This window comes from Apium graveolens, chromosome 10 (genome assembly GCF_009905375.1).
Source record: "Apium graveolens cultivar Ventura chromosome 10, ASM990537v1, whole genome shotgun sequence".
In the NCBI taxonomy this organism is placed as follows: Eukaryota; Viridiplantae; Streptophyta; class Magnoliopsida; order Apiales; family Apiaceae; genus Apium; species Apium graveolens.
In genome coordinates this window covers 54,947,254-54,955,072 of record NC_133656.1, presented here as the reverse complement: position 1 = coordinate 54,955,072, position 7,819 = coordinate 54,947,254, and the positions used below count along the sequence as shown (strand labels likewise).

The following is a 7,819-nucleotide window of genomic DNA, read 5'->3' as shown; positions in this document are numbered from 1 at the left end:
AGAATCTCGTTAGCTTCATGTGGGCAGTTGAATCGCCTAATTCTGACAAGCAGAACTCAAGATACGGCCAAAAGAAGATTCAACAAAAAAATCCAGAAACCTTGCGCGGCCGCCCCACTTCCAACGAGCCCGCGTCGCTTTTCTGCCAAAAACAAGCGCGCCCGCGCTACTTCCTGCGCGGCCGCGCCGCCCTTTTTACCCCAAAATCCAGATTTTAGTAGAATTTGATGATTCTGAGGGTCCAGGTCCACTCGGAACTTATATAAACCAATAAAAAAACGTTTTTTAACAACAAGGAGACCAGGGAGAGCAATACGAAGACATAGAGAGCACAAGATGGCTACGGAGAAGAAGACTTTCATATTCTTCAATGTAGTTGATACTTTGGATGCTTGTGTTTCATTTGTCTTTGAACCCTAATACTCTTATATTGTTTATTATCATATTTTCATTGGAACCCATGGTGTCGATGAGTTCGGTTATGAACTAATCATTATCGTGGGGTTTCAACGGATTTACTTATGGATTTTTATAGTTAATTTATTTCAATATCTTGGTGTGTGGTGATTGATTGATATCCAAGTATTGGTTGTGCTTATTCGTCTTATGTGCGTAGTTAACATATAAGATAGCGTGTTAATCTCTATTGAAGCGAAAATGAATATAGAGCTTTAGAACTTTCCATACTAGGATAGGTTCATGTATAATTGTTATGCATGATTCGTAGGTAATTTTAACCGTCTTACTTGCCCTATATTATCACGATAGATAACTTGCGCATTAAACCGTTATATTTTCAAATTCTATAGACATATAGGGTCTAAGCATAATTGGTGTCTATTCAGCTTCTATCTCTTTTGTGGATGTCTGGTAGTAGGGTATTCGTACAATGAAAGTTGGCGTTTACTAGTTTCGTGTTATCTGATTAGTTGTCATCACCATTGCAAGCTAAGGTTAAGAATAATGAATTTGAATGAAGTATATAATGAAGTTAGAATCCTATGTTTATCTCATATAGTTAATGCAATCACTTTTATTCTTAGTTAATTGCATGTTTGTTTAATCTTAGTTATAAACATCTCAACTTGTTATTGTCTTAGCATTGATCGATAGTCATACCATTGTTACACAGGTGCATAATCTTAAGTTAACTAAAAAGTGTCTCTCTTGATACAAATCTGATTTATATCTTATACTACTTGCGAACGCGTATACTTGCGGGTAATTTTAGCGCGTGTTTTTGCCCTAACAAGTTTTTGGCACCGCTGCCTGGGACTCGGTGTTAATTTGTAGTTTATGTGCTTGACATCAGTGGTCGTTAAAGTTCAATGACTCAGACTCTTTTACTTTCACGGTTTACTTATTCGTGTTTCACATACTCTAGTTTTTATTACAATGGGAGAACCAGCAGCGAATTCGAAAGCTTTGATGGATTATTCTCAACCGATGATCAATGACATTCAGTCTAGCATTGCCAGACCAACCATTGTGACTAATACCTTCGAAATCAAGTCTAGCACGATTCAATGGGTGCAAAATTTAATCCAGTTTGGGGGTTCTCCAACGGAAGATCCCAATATGCACATTAGTGATTTCATCGAGATCCGTGACACTTTCAAGTTCAATAATGTTTCTGAACATGCTATAAAGCTGAGGTTTTTACCATTCTCTCTGAGGGATAAAGCTAAGTGCTGGTTACAATCTCTACCAGCAGGTTCTATCACCACTTGAGAGGACCTTGCTCAGAAGTTTCTAACTAAATTCTTCCCTATGGCGAAGACAGCTGCAATCAGAAATGCTCTCACTCAATTTGTGCAGCAATCGGGAGAATCTTTGTGTGAGGCTTGGGAACGCTACAATGAGATTCTTAGGAAGTATCCTCATCATGGCATGCCTGATTGGATGATCATTAATTGCTTTTATAATGGTTTGGGAGCACATTCAAGACCCATGCTTGATGCAGCATCAGGTGGAGCCTTATGGGCTAAAAGCTATACTGAAGCTTATGAGCTAATTGAATTGATGGCTGCTAATGAATATCAGTATCCAACCCAGAGATTGACACGGGGCAAGGTAGCAGGAGTTCTTGAAGTGGATACAGCTATGTCTATCAGTGCTCAACTAAAGGCGTTGTCAATGAAGATCGATTCTCTGGATAATTATGGTGTTAATCTGATAACCAGTGTATGTGAGCTATGTGCAGGTTCGCATGCGACAGAGCAATGCGCTATATCTAGCGAATCAGCTCAGTTTGTGAGCAACTTTAAGAGATCGCAGCAACCAGTTCCAGACACTTATCATCCTAACAACCGTAATCATCTAAATTTCAGCTGGAGCAACAATCAGAATGCAATGCAACAGCCGTACCAGCAGTTTGGAGTCAATCAATTCAATCCTCCTGCTTTTCAACAACAGTATGCACCAAGACAATAACTTCAACTTCAACTACAACCACATAGAAGTGTCGGTCAATCTACTAATGAAAAATATGAATTGGAGGAGTTGAGACTTATGTGCGAAAGCCAGTCGGTTTCTATCAAGTCTCTAGAGAATCAGATTGGGCAGATCGCCAATGCCATATTGAATCGACCAACAGGAACGCTTCCTAGTGATATAGAAGCCAATCCAGGCAAGAGGGAAGTTACAGAACGGGTGAACGCCATCACCTTGAGGTCTGGAAAGGTCAGGAGCCCCCAAATTCAGCAAGATGAAGATTCTGAAACTCTTTTCATAATAAAGGCACATCTGAGCCTATACAGAGCGTGCCCGCGTCCTTGCCAATTCTAGCAAATAAGATGGTTGCTGAAAAAGTTGTGCAGAATGATGCCGAGGTGGAACCAAAGAAGAAAGCTGTTGAAAACAATCCTTGTGAGGGTAATACAGGGGATAAACAGGTCTACCCACCTCCTCCATATCCTAAAAGACTTTAAAAACAGAAGTTTGATAAGCAATTTGCCAAGTTCTTGGAAGTCTTCAAGAAACTTTACATCAACATACCTTTTGCTGAAGCTCTTGAACAGATTCCTAGCTATGAAAAGTTTATGAAAGGTATATTCTCTCGGAAAGTAAAGCTCGATGACTTAGAGACCGTTGCTCTTACAGAGGAATGCAATGCTGTGCTGTAACAGAAGTTGCCTCCAAAGCTTAAAGATCCTCGAAACTTCACTATTCCTTGCATCATCGGAAACTTCTCATTCGACAAGTGTTTATATGACTTGGGAGCTAGCATCAATCTGATGCCCTTATCTATCTTCAAGAAACTTGGTTTTCCTGAGCCAAAACCTATGAACATGTCCTTACAGTTGGCCGATCGGACCATCACTTATCCATGAAGAGTAGTGGAGGATATCTTGGTTAAGGTGAATAAGCTCATCTTCCGTGCTGATTTCATAATTCTGGACTTTGAGGAAGATAAGAAGATTCCCATTATCTTAGGAAGACCATTCTTGGCTACAGGCCGAACTATGATCGATGTGTAAAAAGGAGAGCTCACGATGAAGGTTCAATATCAGAAGGTCACTTTAAATTTGTTCATGGAAATAAAGTTACCCACAGATAAAGAGGAGTGCTTTAAAGTAGAGCGGGTCAACTCTGTCATGAATTCGGAGCTTGAGCAATTGCCAAAGTCAGATACCTTATAGAGATCTTTAATAGGGGAATCAGTTATTGAAGATGAAGAAGGAGTAGAGCAACTGCAGGTTTTGAATTCACCTCTGTGGAAGAGGAAGTTGGATATGCCATTCGATTCTCTTGGGTTAGCAGAGCTGAAAATTTCTCAGGAGCGTCTCGAGTCGTCTATTGAAGAAGCTCCCACACTAGGGCTCAAACCGCTTCCAGGTCATTTGAGTTATGCATTTTTAGGTGCACCCCCTGACAAGGGGTTGGAATATATCTATGATAATCTAAAGGGTGACCAACCGGTTCCTCTGGTGCTTACAGATTATCCCTCTCATGCACCACAGACAGTTGATAGGTTTGGTCTTGGTGATGCGCAGTATAGAAGGTTGATTCAGCGTATTGAGGCCATGCATGACACCCACCGATGTTTTGCTGAAGATTTGTCACACGCTCTCGGTACTGTTTTCCGAGACTTTGGTGTCGAAGTTGATTGGCCACCTGATCCTCCCGCTAACTAGGTATGCCTGAATTCCTTATTATTACCTTCAATGAGGACATTGAAAATTTTAAGTTTGGGGGTGATAATGTAAGGATTAGTTTGTGTGTGTCCATATAGATTCATATAGATTCATGTTGCATGTTTAGTTGTATTTCATTCATATTTTTCATTGATTATTCATATAGAACATTTTTATTTGTGTTTTTATGTGAGTTCATATAGTTGCATGTGCATGCATATACCATGATCCCTTAGGTTGAGCTATTGCTATATGATAAGTTGATGTTAATTTGAGTGTGGTGATGATGAATAAATGATTGTTTAAGTTCTAATGAATTGATTTGTATGCCGAAAAAAAATCACAAGTCTTATAGGATTGCTTTTGAGCTAGATCATGATCATATTTGTTTAGTTGTTAAGATTTAATCACTTGTTTATATCTAAAAAATTTTCTATTCTCGTAATGACGTAGGAACACTGAATTTTAATCTAGAGAAAAACTTGGATTTCATTGCTAGTTGTGAATAAGGCTAGGCGTCAAATGGTTAGTAGCCGGCTCATATTTTTATGAGTAGTCTAGGGTTAAATAAGATGGAGTGAAATACACTCATTCAAAAAAAATAGAAAAAGAAGGAAAAAGAAAAGAAAAAAAAGTATATGTTTATGCATAGTTGATCAAGAGTGAGCTTTTTAATACTCGGGTTATTAAGTTCTAGGGGACTTTGTGCCTAGTGACCTAAGGCTTTTATAGTATGGGATCCGCTAACCTAACTCTCGCTATATGGGTATTATTGCATAAGTCTTGCAAGACCTCACTCATTGCACGATCATATAAGCATCTTTGTTTTGTGTTCAAAAATAGCGTGAATCCTTGTATAACTCCAGTAGGAAGGAGGTGTTGTGAGTCATTATGAGTTTAACATCTATTATGTTTAAAAACTTGTGATTTTTTTTATGATAGATAAGTTATAGTTATTAATCTAGTATCAAGAGTATATCTGTTAAGCATTCAAACACGCACATTTCTGGTTTATGAGTTGGTTTGTGAGATTTATTCGAACTCTGTTAAAAGTAGTGCATTCTTAGAGGCATTAGCTTGTTGGTTGGTTATGGTCATTCTGAGGGGATCGATTGCATTATCATTTAGTTACATTCATGTAGTTGCATTCATGCATTAGGTTATTTTGTAGTTTTGAGTCTATTTATGCTTGAAGACAAGCATCGATTCAAGTTTGGGGTTGTGATAAGTAAAATTTATATCTACTTGAAACGCTTCATTACAAGCTTAAGTTGGTATTTTGGACTCAAGTTGTTGGTATTTTTTATATGTTTTTGTGTTATTGTATTTCAAGCATCAGTTAAATGAAAAAGGATCTTTTCAAGGAAATATGCTAAGAAGAGATAAGAGTTGGAAGCCTAGGCCATTCTCAAGTTGAATAGAATCTCGTTAGATTCGCATGGGCAGTTGAATCGATCAATTCTGATGAGCAGAACTCAAGATACGGCTAAAAGAAGATTCATCAGAAAACTCCAGAAACCCTGCGCGACCGCCCTACTTCCAGCGCGCCCGCACTACTTCCTATGCGATCGCGCCGCCCTTTTTGCTCCAGAATCCTGATTTTAGTAGAATTTGATGATTTCGAGGGTCCAGGTCCACTATGGGCTAATATAAACCAATAAAAAAACGTTTTTAACAACAAGGAGACCAGGGAGAGCAATACGAAGACCCAGAGAGCACAAGACGGCTACAGAGAAGAAAAGTTTCATATTCTTCAATGTAGTTGATACTTTGGATGCTTGTTTTCGATTTATCTTTGAACCCTAATACTCTTCTATTGTTTATTATCATCTTTTCATTGGAACTGATGGTGACGATGAGTTCAGTTATGAACTAATCGTTATCGTGGGGTTCTAACATATTTACTTATGGATTTATATAGTTAATTTATTTCAATATCTTGGTGTATGGTGATTGATTGATATCCTAGTATTGGTTGTACTTATTCGTTTTATGTGCGTAGCTAACATATAAGATAGCGTGTTAATCTCTATTGAAGCGAAAATGAATCTAGAGGTTTAGAACTTGCCATGCTAGTATAGGTTCATGTATAATTGTTATGCATGATTCCTAGGTAATTTTAACCATCTTACTTGCCCTATGTAATCACGATAAATAACTTGCACATCAAACCGTTATGTTTTCAAATTCTATAGACATATAGGGTCTAAGCATAATTGGTGTATATTCAGCTTCTATCTCTTTTGTGGATGTCTGGTAGTAGGGTATTCGTACAACGAAAGTTGGTGTTTACTAGTTTCTTGTTATCTGGTTAGTTGTAATCACCATTGCATGCTAAGGTTAAGAACAATGACTTTGAATGAAGTATTTATTGAAGTTAGAATCCCATGTTTATCTCATATAGTAAATTCAACCACTTTTATTCTTAGTTAATTGAATGTTAGTTTAATCTTAGTTATAAACATCTCAACTTGTCATTGTCTTAGCATTGAGCGATAGTCATACCATTGTTGCATAGGTGCATAATCTTAAGTTAACTAAAATGAGTCTCTGTGGGTATGAATCTGATTTATATCTTATAATACTTGGGAACGCGTATACTTGCATGTAATTTTTGCGCGTGTTTTCGCCCTAACACTCCACCCTTTTGAGAGGATGAAGTAGTTGGCTTACTACCATCTAATGTTTATGAAGAAAGGGTTGCAACTGTGGTAGGCACCTGTGGGTGTTCCTTCATTTGTGCTACTACAGGACCAGGTGCCATCGATGAACTAGAAGTTTCCGTACTCCTCATGTCAGGCATGAGATAAGGATATATTCTACATTTCTCTAACATAAAGTCAATGAAACTTAGTCTAACCTTAACCTGATTCTTTGTAATAGTGAGCCAAATAGAATTTTGGACACTTTTTTACAAATGCCTATTTCATTTCTATTAATACCATCTAACATATGTCTGTCAATAACTTTATGGTTTAAAGTAGACATAATAAATCTAGGAAAGAAAATCTCCTTACCTCTATTAACCAAAGGCATTGTGAGCCTTGGGCTTAGCTTTTCCAGTATTATGCTTCCAATATTGAGGTGCTATTTTAGGTCATTGAGTATACCAGCTTTTGCATCATACTTGAGATTTTATGATAGCCAGTTTTCCTACATATGAATGCCCTGATTATGGAGTAAAAATAAATGACCATTCCCTTCTTGAGTTCTTCTTGTTTAGTCTATCCATGTCAATATTTTCACTGTAGTTGATGAAGTCCATGAATTCAGCCAATTCCTGAGTTGTGGGAGCTTCAACAAAGTTGTCTGTAGGAATACCCATGGCCTTATTTATGGCATCAGCATTAAACTCCACATCAACCCCCTAATTATGTAGTTAACCACCATGGAAACTGCGTGATTCTCATGAACAATGGTGTTAATGGCTGCAGTGTTCCAAAAATCATTCAAGAAATCCAGGTAGAGCACTGGGTTTATAGTTAATCTACCTGACAGATAGGAATTCAGATATGAACTTGACAAATCATTTGAAGTTATCAGGTGCTTGGGTTAGATCCACGGAAGCCAAATAATTGGTGCCATCCTTAGGGATAACAACTCTCACATTGTTAGCAGCCATTGAAAAGTTTGGGTTTGAGTGGGTAAGTGATTTGAGAAAGAAAAAGCTTGAAACTAAAGAG

At 37.8% G+C, this 7,819-nt stretch overlaps 1 non-coding gene across 1 annotated transcript; it reads right to left on the bottom strand.

Annotated features, from left to right (window-relative positions):
* Positions 1 to 1,785: 1,785 nt before the first annotated feature.
* Positions 1,786 to 1,892, bottom strand: LOC141694623 (small nucleolar RNA R71). The gene has a single exon (XR_012563911.1). It is a non-coding gene; the product is annotated as a small nucleolar RNA R71 (small nucleolar RNA).
* Between the last annotated feature and the right edge of the window lie 5,927 nt (positions 1,893 to 7,819).